Genomic DNA, 20,360 nt, shown 5'->3' with positions numbered 1-20,360 from the left:
ATCTAGGGATGTCCAACGACATGTGCGCTAAATAAACTCATGCATGGTACACATGCAGTTTGGTGTCATTTAGCTTAATTTAATTTCTATGTGTGAGAACTGAAGACATGGTTGGGTTAATTGCATATCGATCGCTATGTGATTTTTCTTCTTATTATGTGCAATTCGATAATGGCTGTCTGAAATAAAAGTTGGATGCATCAGTCGCTATGTGCCTGAAGTTTCGTGCTATTTAGCTTTCTTCATATGCATGGATCGCTATGTGCCTGAAGTTTGGTGCTATATGTTTAGATTCCCATGGAATGGAGGGTATAGGAATGGATTCCTTATGAATTTTGTGCACCCATTCCTATGATCCAAAGGGTTCCATATAGGAAAATTTCATATGGATTTAAATCCTACGAAATTCCTTCAATCCAAAGAGGGCCTAATGGTGAGGAAATCCAAACAGAAAACATGGCATTCATCTTGATTAGGCATGTAGAGGTGCTAAATCGATGGATATGTTGTCTAGTTAAGTTAAGCAGGCTCCGTCGGTAATCACTGGCTGTGGTTGTCTTGATTCGTGCAAGCTAGCTATCGCCTTTGTTCATCGGAAATCTCTTTTGGCCATGGGGTACAAAATTTTAAAGATTCAAAAATCAAGATTTAAATTTCCAAGAATTTCTGAAAAAATACACATATGCACATGGATGTATTGTAAAGGGTCATGATGAAATGCATTTCATGCGAGCTATACAAAAAATCATGTATTTCTAGCACATGTACTGTTCACTACAGAAGTACATGATTTTGTGTGTAGCTCACATCAAAATGTACTTCATCATGAAATTTCACACGTATGTAGAGTGTACATCTCTAAGTAAGCGCGTATATTCTTACAATTTTTTTAAACTTAGAATTTGACCTTTTGAACTTTTTTGGATTCCATGCAGCCCGGGAGCCCAAATATTCTCACTCCCTTGTTCATATGTTTTTTTATACCCGTTCCTGCCTTTGTTCAGTACAAGAACGGTAGTCTCACTAGCTATCTGGTTTCTATTTATTTTGCACCGCTAGATGAATGAGACCACTTATGCCCAGGAAATTCTAGGGATGTCCAACAACCTGCGTGCTAAATAAACTCATGGTTAGGTTTGTGTTGTGTTGGCCACATCAACATTTTCTGAACGCCCGCCTGTGTTTTCTCTAGTATACATAGGTGATAGGTTATCAATTAGACAGGTAATCTCTTGCAGCCTTAATTGTGCTCTCTGTCTCATAGTAAATTCACTATGAGTGGCATCGATCAGCTCAAATATGCATGACACGATGTTGTAGTTTTTTTTGAACCAGGCTAATCCCCTTTCAGTTGCACAACAATGGAAATAGGGAACGAGAGAGGGGGGAAGAGCGGGCTCAACGCACTACCAGGAAACCCACTGCATTCGCTTACCATCAAAACGAATGCTATGGGACGAAAACCTAGCAGTACCTAGAAACCCACTGCATTCGCTCGACATTAGGCTAAAATAGTAGCAGGAAGTCTACGCAAGTAGCAAAACGAGCATCCTAGAGAACTTAGCAAAAACTAACGACTACCCTCGGGAACGAAGAACAGCTGGACGCAGAAACTGACGGCACTCCAAGAAGGACTACGGGTCCCATCATTTCCCCAGCAACCGGGTTCCTGGACGCTTCAAATATCTGCATCAGCGTCACCACACTCGTCCTGATCACTGCTCCAGCACACAACTTCACCACATCATCAACCCAATACATCAAAAAAGAGCACACTGAGAAGACAATCTCAAAAGGAGTTTTAATCAACTTTTTCTCAAAAGTGGCTCGATTTCGAGCAAGCCAAACAGCCCAGGAAACTGCTGCTTAACCCATGGTGTAAAAAAAATTCTTCACCGGGGAGGAAATTATAACACCAGGAGAAATATTGCTAGTAGTTGCCGGGACAAGTATCGGTCCCCAACACCACTCCAATCGAGCGCCAAACTACGCAAGGTACAGGACAAGTGAAAAAATGTGTTGCAATGACTCACTTCCCTTGCAGAAGGAGCAACTGGGATTACCAGGCCACCTTCTCCGTTGCATAACTTGCCAAGTAAGCACGACATCCTGGCATAACAACCATCAGAAAATTTGGATTTGAAGAGGCAATTTTGCTTTCCAGATCCATTTAAAATTGCATCCACTAATTGGTTTTTCCAACCACATATACATGGATTTGGTAGTGTAGCTCCCAGTGTTATTCAATCCCCAATAAACCCCACGCTGTAGATAGATAGATATGTGCAATCCCATCAATTCTGTGTGCGGTTTATCACTATGGAATAATACAACAATAGATTGTGCTAACTGGCCATAGGTTGTATTTCATGAAAGAATTCTCTAGGCGTGCTCATTTAGAAAATGTCTTATGTTTCCTTCCATCATGGTTGGTACATACCTCATTTTGTACTGATGCGCTATGTTTCTCCAGGAAAAATGCGAGTCTCAATTGCTTCATTCGAAATGAACATAGGAATTTAGAGGATTGATGGCAGAACACACACACACACACACACACACACACAGAGAGAGAGAGAGAGAGAGAGAGAGAATCACACGTTGTGTTCGAATTAAACCCATGGTTAGGTTTGTATTGTGTTGGTTGTATGTACACTTGCTCAACGCCTGCCTGTGTTTTCTCTAGTATACACAGGCTATCAATTAGACGAACCATCTCTTGCAGCCTCAACGGTCCTCCCAAAGTATATTCACTATAAGTGGCATCGATCAGCCCTTTTTCGCCACAAACATGCATGACCACATGCTGTAGATAGATAGATATGCATTTCTGTTAATTGCGTGTGTGCGGTTTATCACCATGGAATCATACAACGGAAATTGCTAACAGACCATAGGTTGTATTTTATGAAATAATTCTCTCGGCCAAGTTCATTTCGAAAATGGCTTATGTTTTCCTTCAATCATGCGTTGATATACCTCGCTTTGAGCTTATGCATGCCCTCTATTTCTCTTGGAAAATGCAAGCCTCGATTGCATCACTAGTGTCAAGAATTATCCAATGTACATTGCTTGAGAAGGCCGAGCATATGTCCCTTCAAGATAAGGATGGCTAATCTTCTTGGAGCGCAAATCATCTTGAATTGAGTGTAATTTTGGTGTGCTAGATATACTACGCAACAGAGAAAAAATACACTCAATCCAAACAAGGATACAAGCTGCGTCTAGCAGTGCATGGGATTATGATATTGTTTAACAAGTTTTTACTTATTTTATTGTTTATGGATCTAACATTTTTTTTGGTTTGATTTCTATTTTTCCAGTGAGCTGGTTATGATATATGTCAAGTACAATACGCTTCAACAACCGCAAATTATGTTCCAGAGCATTTAGGAGAAAGACATTGGTTCACCAAACCGCATGACATATCTTTGGGGTCTTTAACAGTTCAAAAACACCCAAAGAGTATGAAGGAAACGAGGTGACATTACTATAACTGCTGTGCATGCTAATATTAGCATTGAAATCTAATCAAAAGAGGTTGGTTGAAATGACCAAGCCACTTATGTGGTTTGAAGGAAACAATGGACCCTTTGCTATTTGGTTGTGCTCTAGCTAAACGGGTATGTCATGGAGTCCTTCATGCATTTGGATTTAGTAGTCCACCTGAATGCACCGCCAACATATTTGGAGGATGAATTTTTTCCATCCTACACTACAAGAAATATGTCAACTTGGGACCATCAGTATTGGTCATTGAATGGTCATTGTTTTTCATTTGCGACTTTTTTTGTGACAAAAAACAGTTGATCAAAAGCTGACCGTCTTTAATAAAACTTAATGACCTTTGTTGTGATATGGTCGTAGAAGGCAACAACCAAAATAGAAGGTCGTTTGTTCTACAACGAATTATTTTGGTCAATGGTTGTCTGCCCAGGCCACGTCGGATCCAATGTGACAAGCTGACGTGTCAAAATTGCGACCAATCGAATTGGACGTTGACAAGAATCAGCCCAGTCCAATTCGGTGTCTATATGGGTCGAGCCCAGTAATTTAGCCCATTTAATATATTTTTCTTGTTAATTTTATTTAGCTACATGGGCCAGGCCCAACAATCTGGCCTCGTACTTACTCGGCCGCAGCCTTTTAGAATCAATTTCCCTTTTTTTTACGATTCATTTTTTGTAGCCTCGGCCTTTTTAAAATCCAATTCTTGTTCGGGCCTTAGCCTCTTTTGCTCTCCTTTTAAATTTTGTAACTCGGCCTTTTTACAGTCCACTTTGTTTGTTTTCAAGAATTAATATACTGGTATTTGCTGAAACCGAGTCCCAACTATGTTTGGGCAATGGCCTTTTTAAGGTCCAGTAGTGTTTGGGCCAAGGCCTCTTTCAGTATTATGTATACATTTAGCACAAATTTAAATTCCAGGCATTTGATTAACAAGTACAGCAAGTACACCGAACATTTGAATAACAAGTACAACAAGTAAATATACATCCAATTCCCAGCAAGATCAACATTACATCAAAATTTCAAGCAAATTCTGCATTACAACAAGTTCAATAACATATAAAGCGAGTCGGTGACTGGGGCTTCGAGCTTCTTCGAATTTCTTCAGCCTAGGGACACCTATATAAGAGAGGGGAAGACTGATTAGTCATAAGTACACAAGCAGTGTTCGCATTAGTACATCGACGCTTTCAAGAAATACAACATTGACTTAAAACATCTAACGTGATAATAGATACATGACATGACAAGAGGCATATGTTGCCAGACAGAGATGGCACTTGTATAGACCTTGAAAAAAAACATACTAGTCAGTGATGCTACAGCACAACACTCAGACTAAAATAACATGATAAATCATCACTAGGGATGCATACTGATTTTACTAACATCTTTTAATTGTCTACTCTGGAGTTGCGGTATCCCTTCACAACATGTTACACTCTTAGGTATGGTAAGCAGCACCTATCTATCTGAAATTAGTGTTGATAAAAAAAGTTTGGTGACTTCCATAGGACAACATATGAAATCAGGAGGTTTATTTCTCATGACGCTACAGGTAGATATATATCAAGAACACAAACTAATGGGTATATATTGTTGGGGAACGCAGTAATTTCAAAAATTTCCTACGCACATGCAAGATCCATCTAGGTGATGCATAGCAACGAGAGGGAAGAGTATTGTCCACGTACCCTCATAGACTGTAAGTGGAAGCGTTATGACAACACGGTTGATGTAGTCGAACGTCTTCACAATCCGACCGATCCTAGCACCGAAGATACGGTACCTCCGCGATCAGCACACGTTCAGCTCAGTGATGTCCCTCGTACTCTTGATCCAGTTGAGGCCGAAGGAAAGTTTCGTCAGCACGACGGCGTGGTGACGGTGATGATGAAGTTACCGGCGCAGGGCTTCGCCTAAGCACTAGGACGATATGACTGAGGTGTGTAACTATGTAGGGGGGCACCGCACACGGCTAAGAGATTGTCTGTTGGGCCTTTGGGGTGTCCCCTGCCCACGTATATAAAGGAGGGAGGAGGAGGAGGCCAGCCCTAGAGGGGGCGCGCCAAGTGTGAGGACTCCTACTAGGACTCCCAAGTCCTAGTAGGATTCCCTTTTTCCTTTCCGGAGTAGGAGAGAAGGAAGAGGGAAAGAGAGAGGGAGTAGGAAAGGGCAAGGGGAGGGGGCGCCCCCTTTCCCCTAGTCCAATTCGGACCTATGGGGGGGCGCCTCCTTCCCTTTGGCCTGCCTCCTCTATTCCCGTATGGCCCAATAAGGGCCCAATACTTCTCCCGGCGAATGCCCGTCACTCTCCGGTACTCCGAAAAATACCCGAATCACTCGGAACCTTTCCGATGTCCGAATGTAGCCTTCCAATATATCGATTTTTACCTCTCGACCATTTCGAGACTCCTCGTCATGTCCCCGATCTCATCCGGGACTCCGAACAAACTTCGATCATCAAATCACATAACTCATAATACAAATCGTCATCGAACGTTAAGCGTGTGGACCCTACGGGTTCAAGAACTATGTAGACATGACCGAGACACATCTCCGGTCAATAACCAATAGCGGAACCTGGATGCTCATATTGGCTCCTACATATTCTACGAAGATCTTTATCGGTCAAACCGCATAACAACATACGTTGTTCCCTTTGTCATCGGTATGTTACTTGCCCGAGATTCGATCGTCGGTATCCTCAAACCTAGTTCAATCTCGTTACCGGCAAGTCTCTTTACTCGTTTTGTAATACATCATCCCGCAACTAACTCATTAGTCACAATGCTTGCAAGGCTTAGAGTGATGTGCATTACCGAGAGGGCCCAGAGATACTCTCTGATACACGGAGTGACAAATCCTAATCTCGATCTATGCCAACTCAACAAACACCATCGGAGACACCTGTAGAGTATCTTTATAATCACCCAGTTACGTTGTGATGTTTGATAGTGATGTCTGAAGGAAATATGCCCTAGAGGCAATAATAAAGTTATTATTTATTTCCTTATATCATGATAAATGTTTATTATTCATGCTAGAATTGTATTAACCGGAAACATAATACATGTGTGAATATATAGACAAACAGAGTGTCACTAGTATGCCTCTACTTGACTAGCTCGTTGATCAAAGATGGTTAAGTTTCCTAACCATAGACATGAGTTGTCATTTGATTAACGGGATCACATCATTAGGAGAATGATGTGATTGACTTGACCCATTCCGTTAGCTTAGCACTTGATCGTTTAGTTTGTTGCTATTGCTTTCTTCATGACTTATACATGTTCCTATGACTATGAGATTATGCAACTCCCGTTTACCGGAGGAACACTTTGTGTGCTACCAAACGTCAGAACATAACTGGGTGATTATAAAGGTGCTCTACAGGTGTCTCCAAAGGTACTTGTTGGGTTGGCGTATTTCGAGATTAGGATTTGTCACTCCGATTGCCGGAGAGGTATCTCTGGGCCCTCTCGGTAATGCACATCACTTAAGCCTTGCAAGCATTGCAACTAATGAGTTAGTTGCGGGATGATGTATTACGGAACGAGTAAAGAGACTTGTCGGTAACGAGATTGAAATAGGTATTGAGATACCGACGATCGAATCTCGGGCAAGTAACATACTGATGACAAAGGGAACAACGTATGTTGTTATTCGGTCTGACCGATAATGATCTTCGTAGAATATGTGGGAGCCAATATGAGCATCCAGGTTCCGCTATTGGTTATTGACCGGAGACGTGTCTCGGTCATGTCTACATAGTTCTCGAACCCGTAGGGTCTGCACGCTTAACATTTCGATGACAGTTATATTATGAGTTTATATGTTTTGATATGGTCGAGACATAAAGATTGATATATTGGAAGCCTATGTTTGGATATCGGGAGTGTTCCGGGTGAAATCGGGATTTTACCGGAGTACCGGGAGGTTACCGGAACCCCCCGGTAACTTAATGGGCCTTAGTGGGCCTAGGTGGAAGAGAGGAGAGGAGGCAAGGGCTGGCCGCACGCCCCTTCCCCCATAGTCCGAATAGGACAAGGAGAGGGGGGCGGCGCCCCCCTTCCTTCCTTCTCCTCCACTCCTTCCCCCTCAAGTCTTAATCCAACTAGGAAAATGGGGGAGTCCTACTCCTGGTGGGAGTAGGACTCCTCCGGCGCGCCTCCTCTCCCTGGCCGGCCGCACCCCCCTTGCTCCTTTATATATGGGGGCAGGGGGGCACCCCAGAGACAGAAAAATTGATCAAGTTGATCTTTTAGCCCTGTGCGGTGCCCCCCTCCACCATAGTCCACCTCGATAATACTGTAGCGGTGCTTAGGCGAAGCCCTACGTCGGTAGAACATCAACATTGTCACCACGCCGTCGTGCTGATGAAACTCTCCCTCAACACTCGGCTGGATCGGAGTTCGAGGGACATCATCGGGCTGAACGTGTGCTGAACTCGGAGGTGCCGTACGTTCGGTACTTGATCGGTCGGATCGTGAAGACGTACGACTACATCAACCGCGTTGTGCTAACGCTTCCGCTTTCGGTCTACAAGGGTACGTAGACAACACTCTCCCCTCTCGTTGCTATGCATCACCATGATCTTGCATGTGCGTAGGAATTTTTTTGAAATTACTACGTTCCCCAACAGTGGCATCCGAGCCAGGTTTTATGCGTTGATGTTATTTGCACGAGTAGAACACAAGTGAGTTGTGGGCGATATAAGTCATACTTCTTACCAGCATGTCATACTTTGGTTCGGCGGTATTGTTGGATGAAGCGGCCCGGACCGACATTACGTGTATGCTTACGCGAGACTGGTTCTACCGACGTGCTTTGCACATAGGTGGTTGGCGGGTGTCAGTTTCTCCAACTTTAGTTGAACCGAGTGTGGCTACGCCCGGTCCTTGCGAAGGTTAAAACAACATCAACTTGAGAAACTATCGTTGTGGTTTTGATGCGTAGGTAAGAACGGTTCTTGCTAAGCCCGTAGCATCCACGTAAAATTTGCAACAACAAAGTAGAGGACATCTAACTTGTTTTTGCAGGGCATGTACTGATGTGATATGGTCAAGACATGATGCTAAATTTATTGTATGAGATGATCATGTTTTGTAACCGAGTTATCGGCAACTAGCAGGAGCCATATGGTTGTCGCTTTATTGTATGCAATGCAATCGCCTTGTAATGCTTTACTTTATCACTAAGCGGTAGCGATAGTCGTAGAAGCATAAGATTGGCGAGACGATAACGATGGTACGATGGAGATCAAGGTGTCGCACCGGTGACGATGGTGATCATGACGGTGCTTCGGAGATGGAGATCACAAGCACAAGATGATGATGGCCATATCATATCACTTATATTGATTGCATGTGATGTTTATCTTTTATGCATCTTATCTTGCTTTGACTGACGGTAGCATTATAAGATGATCCCTCACTAAATTATCAAAGCATAAGTCTTCTCCTTGAGTATGCACCGTTGCAAAAGTTCTTCGTGCTGAGACACCACGTGATGATCGGGTGTGATAGGCTCTACGTTCAAATACAATGGGTGCAAAACAGTTGCACACGCGGAATGCTTAGGTTAAACTTGACGAGCCTAGCATATAATAGATATGGCCTCGGAACACGGAGACCGAAAGGTCGAGCGTGAATCATATAGTAGATATGATCAACATAGTGATGTTCACCATTGAAACTACTCCATCTCACGTGATGATCGGACATGGTTTAGTTGATTTGGATCACGTGATCACTTAGAGGATTAGAGGGATGTCTATCTAAGTGGGAGTTCTTAAGTAATTTGATTAATTGAACTTAAATTTATCATGAACTTAGTACCTGATAGTATCTTGCTTGTCTATGTTGATTGTAGATGGATGGCCCGTGCCGTTGTTCCGTTGAATTTTAATGCGTTCCTTGAGAAAGCAAAGTTGAAAGATGATGGTAGCAATTACACGGACTGGGTCCATAACTTGAGGATTATCCTCATTGCTGCATAGAAGAATTACGTCCTAGAAGCACCGCTGGGTGCCAGGCCTGCTGCAGGAGCAACACCAGATGTTATGAACGTCTGGCAGAGCAAAGCTGATGACTACTCGATAGTTCAGTGTGCTATGCTTTACGGCTTAGAACCGGGTCTTCAACGACGTTTTGAACGTCATGGAGCATATGAGATGTTCCAGGAGTTGAAGTTAATATTTCAAGCAAATGCCCGGATTGAGAGATATGAAGTCTCCAATAAGTTCTATAGCTACAAGATGGAGGAGAATAGTTCTATCAGTGAACATATACTCAAAATGTCTGGGTATCATAATCACTTGACTCAACTGGGAATAGTTCTTCAATCACTGCCACCAAGCTACAAGAGCTTCGTGATGAACTATAACATGCAAGGGATGAATAAGACTATTCCCGAGCTCTTCGCAATGCTGAAAGCTGCGGAGGTAGAAATCAAGAAGGAGCATCAAGTGTTGATGGTCAACAAGACCACTAGTTTCAAGAAAAAGGGCAAAGGGAAGAAGAAGGGGAACTTCAAAAGGAACAGCAAGCAAGTTGCTGCTCAAGAGAAGAAACCCAAATCTTGACCTAAGCCTGAAACTGAGTGCTTCTACTGCAAGCAAGCTGGTCACTGGAAGCGGAACTGCCCCAAGTATTTGGCGGATAAGAAGGATGGCAAGGTGAACAAAGGTATATGTGATATACATGTTATTGATGTGTACCTTACTAATGCTCGCAGTAGCACCTGGGTATTTGATACTGGTTCTGTTGCTAATATTTGCAACTCGAAATAGGGGCTACGGATTAAGCGAAGATTGGCTAAGGACGAGGTGACGATGCGCGTGGGAAATGGTTCCAAAGTTGGTATGATCGCGGTCGGCACGCTACCTCTACATCTACCTTTGGGATTAGTATTAGACCTAAATAATTGTTATTTGGTGCCAGCATTGAGCATGAACATTATACCTGGATCTTGTTTAATGCGAGACGGTTATTCATTTAAATAAGAGAATAATGGTTGTTCTATTTATATGAGTAATATCTTTTATGGTCATGCACCCTTGAAGAGTGGTCTATTCTTATTGAATCTCGATAGTAGTAACACACATATTCATAATGTTGAAGCCAAAATATGCAGAGCTGATAATGATAGTGCAACTTATTTGTGGCACTGCCGTTTAGGTCATATCGGTGTAAAGCGCATGAAGAAACTCCATACTGATGGACTTTTGGAACCACTTGATTATGAATCACTTGGTACTTGCGAACCGTGCCTCATGGGCAAGATGACTAAAACGCCGTTCTCCGAAACTATGGAGAGAGCAACAGATTTGTTGAAAATCATACATACAGATGTATGTGGTCTGATGAATGTTGAGGCTCATGGCGGATATCGTTATTTTCTCACCTTCACAGATGACTTAAGCAGATATGGGTATATCTACTTAATGAAACATAAGTCTGAAACATTTGAAAAGTTCAAAGAATTTCAGAGTGAAGTTGAAAATCATCATAACAAGAAAATAAAGTTTCTACGATCTGATCGTGGAGGAGAATATTTGAGTTGCGAGTTTGGTGTACATTTGAAACAATGCGGAATAGTTTCGCAACTCAAGCCACCTGGAACACCACAACGTAATGGTGTGTCCGAACGTCGTAATCGCACTTTACTAGATATGGTGCGATCTATGATGTCTCTTATTGATTTACCGCTATCATTTTGGGGTTATGCTTTAGAGACGGCCGCATTCACGTTAAATAGGGCGCCATCGAAATCCGTTGAGACGACTGATACGTCTCCAACGTATCTATAATTTTTGATTGCTCCATGCTATATTATCTACTGTTTTTGGACTATATTGGGCTTTATTTTCCACTTTTATATTATTTTTGGGACTAACCTATTAACCGGAGGCCCAGCCTAGAATTGCTGTTTTTTTTTGCCTATTTCAGTGTTTCGGAGAAACAGAATAACAAACGGAGTCCAAACGGAATAAAATCTTCGGGAACGTGATTTTCTCACCGAACGTGATCCAGGAGACTTGGACCCTACTGCAAGGGATCAAAGAGGAGGTCACGAGGGTGGGGGGCGCGCCCCCTGCCTCGTGGGCCCCTCGGTGCTCCACCGACATACTCCTTCCTCATATATGTACCTACGTACCCCCAAACGATCAGAACAGGAGCCAAAAACCTAATTCCACCGCCGCAACTTTCTGTATCCACGAGATCCCATCTTGGGGCCTGTTCCGGAGTTCCGTCGGAAGAGGGCCGTCATCACGGAGGGCTTCTACATCATCCTAGCCCCTCCGATGAAGTGTGAGTAGTTTACCTCAGACCTTCGGGTCCATAGTTAGTAGCTAGATGGCTTCTTCTCTCTCTTTGAATCTCAATACAAAGTTCTCCCCCTCTCTTGTGGAGATCTATTCGATGTAATCTTCTTTTTGCGCTGTGTTTGATGAGACCGATGAATTGTGGGTTTATGATCAAGTCTATCTATGAATAATATTTGAATCTTCTCTGAATTCTTTTATGTATGATTGGTTATCTTTGCAAGTCTCTTCGAATTATCCGTTTGGTTTGGCCAACTAGATTGGTAGTTCTTACCATGGGAGAAGTGCTTAGCTTTGGGTTCGATCTTGCGGTGTCCTTTCCCAGTGACAGAAGGGGCATCAAGGCACGTATTGCATCATTGCCATCGAGGATAACAAGATGGGGTTTATTTCATATTGCCGCTAAACCGAATTCCTATGAAAATCAAGATGAAGATCTAAAAGTTATTGATGTGTCCCCTATTAAATCTTTGTTTTGCAATATGAATCTTGATGAAACTGAATATGATCTTCCTTTACCTAGAAGACGTTCTAAAAATTCGGAGTATTTAGATCTTAATGATGAAATTGATGAAAGTGGGGTTGAAAGAAATAAAAATCTAGATGTTGCTAAACCCACTATATTGGATTTCAAGGAATTTAATTATGAAAGTTGCTCTTTACTTGATTGTATTTCCTTGTTGCAATCCGTGCTAAATTCTCCACATGCTTATAGTCGAAATAAAACCTTTACCGAACATATTGTTGATGCCTTGATGCAATCTTATGAAGAAAAACTTGATTTGAAAGTTTCTATCCCTAGAAAACTCTATGATGAGTGGGAACCAACTATTAAAATTAAAATTAAAGATTATGAGTTTTATGCTTTGTGTGATTTGGGTGCTAGTGTCTCTACTATTCCCAAGACTTTGTGTGATTTACTAGATTTTTCCGCGATTTTGATGGTTGCTCTCTAAACTTGCATCTTGCGGATACCACTATTAAGAAACCTATGGGAAGAATTAATGATGTTCTTATTGTTGCAAATAGGAGTTATGTGCCCATAGATTTCATTGTTCCTGATATAGATTGCAATCCTTCTTGCCCTATTATTCTTGGTAGACCTTTCCTTAGAACGGTTGGTGCGATTATTGATATGAAGGAAGGGAATATTAGATTTCAATTTCCATTAAAAAATGGCATGGGACACTTTCCAAGAAAGAAAATAAAATTACCATATGAAACTATCATGAGATCCACTTATGGATTGCCTACCAAAGATGGCGATACCTAGATCTATCCTCGCTTTTATGCCTAGCTAGGGGCGTTAAACGATAGCGCTTGTTGGGAGGCAACCCAATTTTATTTTTATTCCTTGATTTTTGCTCTTGTTTAGTAATAAATAAATTATCTAGCCTCTGTTTTGGTTGTATTTTTTGTGTTTAATTAGTGTTTGTGCCAAGTAGAACCGTTGGGAAGACTTGGGGAAAGTCTTGTTGAACTTGCTGTAAAAAACAGAAACTTTAGCGCTCACGAGAACTGCTGTAATTTTTATTTGAAGAGTGCTATTTAGTTAATTATTTTTGAAGATGATTAATAGATAAATTCCTCACGTCCAGCAATTTATTTTAGAATTTTTGGGGTTCCAGAGCTTGCGCTAGCTACAGATTACTACAGACTGTTCTGTTTTTGACAGATTCTGTTTTTCGTGTGTTGTTTGCTTATTTTGATGAATCTATGGCTAGTAAAATAGTTTATAATCCATAGAGAAGTTGGAATACAGTAGGTTTAACACCAATATAAATAAAGAATGAGTTCATTACAGTACCTTGAAGTGGTCTTTTGTTTTCTTTCGCTAACGGAGCTCACGAGTTTCTATTTTGAGTTTTGTGTTGTGAAGTTTTCAAGTTTTGGGCGAATTCTTCTGATGGATTATGGAACAAGGATTGGCAAAAGCCTAAGCTTGGGGATGCCCATGGCACCCCCAAGATAATCCAAGGACACCAAAAGGTCAAAGCTTGGGGATGCCCCGGAAGGCATCCCCTCTTTCGTCCACTTCCATCGGTAATTTACTTGGAGCTATATTTTTATTCACCAACATGATATGTGTTTTGCTTGGAGCGTCTTGTATTATTTGTGTCTTTTTTTGTTAGTATGCCACAATCATCCTTGCTGTATACACCTTTTGAGAGATCCATACATGAATTAAAATTTGATAGAATACTCTATGTGCTTCACTTATATCTTTTGAGCTAAGTAGTTTTGCTCTATGTGCTTCACTTATATCTTTTGAGCTAAGTAGTTTTGCTCTATGTGCTTCACTTATATCTTTTGAGCGTTATAATTTTGCTTTATGTGCTTCACTTATATCTTTTAAAGCACGGTGGTGGATTTGTTTTAAAGAAACTATTGATCTCTCATGCTTGACTTAAAATTATTTTGAGAGTCTCTTAATAGCATGGTAATTTGCTTAATAATAATATGCTTGGTATTCAAGATTTGTGAAACTTTCTTTTGAGTGTGTTGAATACTAAGAAAAGATTGAAGCATGATAATTGTTTTGAGATATGGAGGTGATAATATTAAAGTCATGCTAGTTGAGTAGTTGTGAATTTAAAAAATACTTGTGTTGAAGTTTGTGATTCCCGTAGCATGCACGTATGGTAAACCATTATGTGATGAAGTCGGAGCATGATTTATTTATTGATTGTCTTCCTGATGAGTGGCGGTCGGGGACGAGCGATGGTCTTTTCCTACCAATCTATCCCCCTAGGAGCATGCGCGTAGTACTTTTCTTTGATAACTTCTAGATTTTTGCAATAAGTATATGAGTTCTTTATGACTAATGTTAAGTCCATGGATCATATGCACTCTCACCCTTCCACCTTTGCTAGCCTCTCTAATACCCCGCACCTTTCATCGGTATCATACACCTACCATATACCTTCCTCAAAACAGCCACCATACCTACCTATTATGGCATTTCCATAGCCATTCCGAGATATATTGCCATGCAACTTTCCACCATCTAGTTCATCATGACACATTCATCATTGTCATATTGCTTAGCATGATCATGTAGTTGACATAGTATTTTTGGCAAAGCCACCGTTCATAATTTTTCATACTTGTCACTCTTGATTCATTGCATATCCCGGTACACCACCGGAGGCATCCATATAGAGTCATACTTTGTTTTAGTATCGAGTTGTAATCATTGAGTTGTAAATAAATAGAAGTGTGATGATTATCATTTAATAGAGCATTGTCCCAAATAAAAAAAAGAGAAAGGCCAAAGAAAAAAAAGAAGGCCCCAAAAAAGAAAATAAATAAAAAGGGGCAATGCTACTATCCTTTTCCACACTTGTGCTTCAAAGTAGCACCATGATATAGCGAGTCTCATATATTGTGCTTCAAAGTAGCAGCATGTTCTTCATATAGAGAGTCTTATATGTTGTCACTTTCATATACTAGTGGGAATTTTACATTATAGAACTTGGCTTGTATATTCCAATGATGGGCTTCCTCAAATTGCCCTAGGTCTTCATGAGCAAGCAAGTTGGATGCACACCCACTAGTTTCTTTTGTTGAGCTTTCATACATTTATAGCTCTAGTGCATCTATTGCATGGCAATCCCTACTCACTCACATTGATATCTATTGATGGGCATCTCCATAGCCCATTGATATGCCTAGTTGATGTGAGACTATCTTCTCCTTTTTGTCTTCTCCACAACCACCATTCTATTCCACCTATAGTGCTATGTCCATGGTTCACGCTCATGTATTGCGTGACGATTGAAAAAGTTTTGAAAAAGTTAGAGTATGAAACAATTGCTTGGCTTGTCATCGGGGTTGTGCATGATTTAAATATTTTGTGTGGTGAAGATAGAGCATAGCCAGACTATATGATTTTGTAGGGATAACTTTCTTTGGCCATGTTATTTTGAGAAGACATAATTGCTTTGTTAGTATGCTTGAAGTATTATTATATTTATGTCAATATAAACTTTTGTCTTGAATCTTTCTAATCTGAATATTCATACCACAATTAAGAAGATTTGCATTGAAATTATGCCAAGTAGCACTCCGCATCAAAAATTCTCTTTTTATCGTTTACCTACTCGAGGACGAGCAGGAATTAAGCTTGGGGATGCCTGATACGTCTCCAACGTATCTATAATTTTTGATTGCTCCATGCTATATTATCTACTGTTTTGGACTATATTGGGCTTTATTTTCCACTTTTATATTATTTTTGGGACTAACCTATTAACCGGAGGCCCAACCCAGAATTGCTGTTTTTTTTGCCTATTTCAGTGTTTCGGAGAAACAGAATATCAAACGGAGTCCAAACGGAATAAAATCTTCGGGAACGTGATTTTCTCACCGAATGTGATCCAGGAGACTTGGACCCTACTGCAAGGGATCAAAGAGGAGGTCACGAGGGTGGGGGGCGCGCCCCCCTAGGGCGCACCCCCTGCCTTGTGGGCCCCTCGGTGCTCCACCGACGTACTCCTTCCTCCTATATATACATACGTACCCCCAAACGATCAAAACAGGAGCCAAAAACCTAATTCCACCGCCACAACTTTCTGTATCTACGAGATCCCATCTTGGGGCCTGTTCCGGAGCTCCGCCGGAAGAGGGCCGTCATCACGGAGGGCTTCTACATCATCCTAGCCCCTCCGATGAAGTGTGAGTAGTTTACCTCAGACCTTCGGGTCCATAGTTAGTAGCTAGATGGCTTCTTCTCTCTCTTTGAATCTCAATACAAAGTTCTCCCCCTCTCTTGTGGAGATCTATTCGATGTAATCTTCTTTTTGCGGTGTGTTTGATGAGATCGATGAATTGTGGGTTTATGATCAAGTCTATCTATGAATAATATTTGAATCTTCTCTGAATTCTTTTATGTATGATTGGTTATCTTTGCAAGTCTCTTCGAATTATCCATTTGGTTTGGCCAACTAGATTGGTAGCTCTTGCCATGGGAGAAGTGCTTAGCTTTGAGTTCGATCTTGCGGTGTCCTTTCCCAGTGACAGAAGGGGCAGCAAGGCACGTATTGCATCATTGCCATCGAGGATAACAAGATGGGGTTTATTTCATATTGCATGAATTTATCTCTCTACATCATGTCATCTTGCTTAAGGCGTTACTCTGTTTTTAACTTAATACTCTAGATGCATGCTGGATAGCGGTCGATGAGTGGAGTAATAGTAGTAGATGCAGAATCGTTTCGGTCTACTTGTCACGGACGTGATGCCTATATACATGATCATGCCTAGATATTCTCATAACTATGCTCAATTTTGTCAATTGCTCAACAGTAATTTGTTCAACCAGCGTAGAATACTTATGCTCTTGAGAGAAGCCACTAGTGAAACCTATGGCCCCCGGGTCTATTCTCATCATATCAATCTCCATTACTTTAATCTTGCTTTGCTATTTACTTTGATTTTACCTTTTACTTTGCATCTTTATATCAAAAATACCAAAAATAGTATATCTATCAGATCTCACTCTCGTAAGTGACCGTGAAGGGATTGACAACCCCTAATCGTGTTGGTTGCGAGTAGCTATCGCTTTGTGCAGGTACGAGGGACTTGAGCGTGGCCTCCTACTGGATTGATACCTTGGTTCTCAAAAACTGAGGGATATACTTATGCTACTCTGCTGCATCATCCCTTCCTCTTCGGGGAGAACGAACGCAAGCTCAAGATGTAGCAACGACGCCTTATGAACTGTGGTTTGGCAAGAAACCAAAGTTTTCGTTTCTGAAAGTTTGGGGCTGCGATGCTTATGTGAAAAAGCTTCAACCTGATAAGCTCGAACCCAAATCGGAGAAATGTGTCTTCATAGGATACCCAAAGGAGACTGTTGGGTACACATTCTATCACAGATCCGAAGGCAAGACTTTTGTTGCTAAATTCGGAAACTTTCTAGAGAAGGAGTTTCTCTCGAAAGAAGTGAGTGGGAGGAAAGTAGAACTTGATGAGGTAACTGTACCTGCTCCCTTATTGGAAAGTAGCTCATCACAGAAATCTGTTCCTATGACGCCTACGCCAATTAGTGAGGAAATTAATGATGATGATCATGGAACTTCAGATCAAGTTTTTACTGAACCTCGTAGATCAACCGGAGTAAGATCCGCACCAGAGTGGTACGGTAATCCTGTTCTAGAAGTCATGCTACTAGATCATGATGAACCTATGAACTATGAAGAAGCGATGGTGAGCCCGGATTCCGCAAAATGGCTTGAAGCCATGAAATCTGAGATGGGATCCATGTATGAGAACAAAGTGTGGACTTTGGTTGACTTGCCCGATGATTGGCAAGCAATTGAGAATAAATGGATCTTCAAGAAGAAGACTGCCGCTGACAGTAATGTTACTGTCTACAAAGCTCGACTTGTTGCGAAAGGTTTTTGACAAGTTCAAGGGATTGACTACGATGAGAACTTCTCACCCGTAGCGATGCTTAAGTCTGTCCGAATCATGTTAGCAATTGCCGCATTTTATGATTATGAAATTTGGCAAATGGATGTCAAAACTGCATTCATGAATGGATTTCTGGTAGAAGAGTTGTATATGATGCAACCAGAAGGTTTTGTCGATCCAAAGGGAGCTAACAAAGTGTGCAAGCTCCAGCGATCCATTTATGGACTGGTGCAAGCCTCTCGGAGTTGGAATAAACGCTTTGATAGTGTAATCAAAGCATTTGGTTTTGTACAGACTTTTGGAGAAGCCTGTATTTACAAGGAAGTGAGTGGGAGCTCTGTAGCATTTCTGATATTATATGTGGATGACATATTACTGATTGGAAATGATATAGAATTTCTAGATAGCATAAAGGGATACTTGAATAAGAGTTTTTCAATGAAAGACCTCGGTGAAGCTGCTTATATATTAGGCATCAAAATCTATAGAGATAGATCAAGACGCTTAATTGGACTTTCACAAAGCACATACCTTGACAAAGTTTTGAAGAAGTTCAAAATGGATCAAGCAAAGAAAGGGTTCTTGCCTGTGTTACAAGGTGTGAAGTTGAGTAAGACTCAATGCCCGACTACTGCAGAAGATAGAGAGAAAATGAAAGATGTTCCCTATGCTTCAGCCATAGGCTCTATCATGTATGCAATGTTGTGTACCAGACCTGATGTGTGCCTTGCTATAAGTTTAGCAGGGAGGTACCAAAGTAATCCAGGAGTGGATCACTGGACAGCGGTCAAGAACATCCTGAAATACCTGAAAAGGACTAAGGATATGTTTCTCGTTTATGGAGGTGACAAAGAGCTCATCGTAAATGGTTACGTTGATGCAAGCTTTGACACTGATCCGGACGATTCTAAATCGCAAACCGGATACGTGTTTACATTGAACGATGGAGCTATTAGTTGGTGCAGTTCTAAACAAAGTGTCGTGGCGGGATCTACGTGTGAAGCGGAGTACATAGCTGCTTCAGAAGAAGCAAATGAAGGAGTCTGGATGAAGGAGTTCATATCAGATCTAGGTGTCATACCTAGTGCATCGGGTTCAATGAAAATCTTTTGTGACAATACTGGAGAAATTGCCTTAGCGAAGGAATCCAGATTTCACAAGAGAACCAAGCACATCAAGAGACACTTCAATTCCATCCGGGATTTAGTCCAGGTGGGAGACATAGAAATTTGCAAGATACATACGGATCTGAATGTTGCAGACCCGTTGACTAAGCCTCTTCCACGAGCAAAACATGATCAGCACCAAGGCTCCATGGGTGTTAGAATCATTACAGTGTAATCTAGATTATTGACTCTAGTGCAAGTGGGAGACTGGAGGAAATATGCCCTAGAGGCAATAATAAAGTTATTATTTATTTCCTTATATCATGATAAATGTTTATTATTCACGCTAGAATTGTATTAAGTGGAAACATAATACATGTGTGAATATATAGACAAACAAAGTGTCACTAGTATGCCTCTACTTGACTAGCTCATTGATCAAAGATGGTTAAGTTTCCTAACCATAGACATGAGTTGTCATTTGATTAACGGGATCACATCATTATGAGAATGATGTGATTGACTTGACCCATTCCGTTAGCTTAGCACTTGATCGTTTAGTTTGTTGCTATTGCTTTCTTCATGACTTATACATGTTCCTATGACTATGAGATTATGCAACTCCCGTTTACCGGAGGAACACTTTGTGTGCTACCAAATGTCACAACGTAACTGGGTGATTAGAAAGGTACTCTACAGGTGTCTCCAAAGGTACTTGTTGGGTTGGCGTATTTCGAGATTAGGATTTGTCACTCCGATTGTCGGAGAGGTATCTCTGGGCCCTCTCGGTAATGCACATCACTTAAGCCTTGCAAGCATTGGAACTAATGAGTTAGTTGCGGGATGATGTATGACGGAACGAGTAAAGAGACTTGTCGGTAACGAGATTGAACTTGGTATTGAGATACCGACGATCGAATCTCGGGCAAGTAACATACCGATGACAAAGGGAACAACGTATGTTGTTATGCGGTCTGACCGATAAAGATCTTCGTAGA

Source organism: Triticum urartu, chromosome 6A, assembly GCF_056163025.1.
Source record: "Triticum urartu cultivar PI428250 chromosome 6A, HENAU_Tu73, whole genome shotgun sequence".
NCBI classification, from domain to species: Eukaryota; Viridiplantae; Streptophyta; class Magnoliopsida; order Poales; family Poaceae; genus Triticum; species Triticum urartu.
This window is presented reverse-complemented; position numbering follows the sequence as displayed.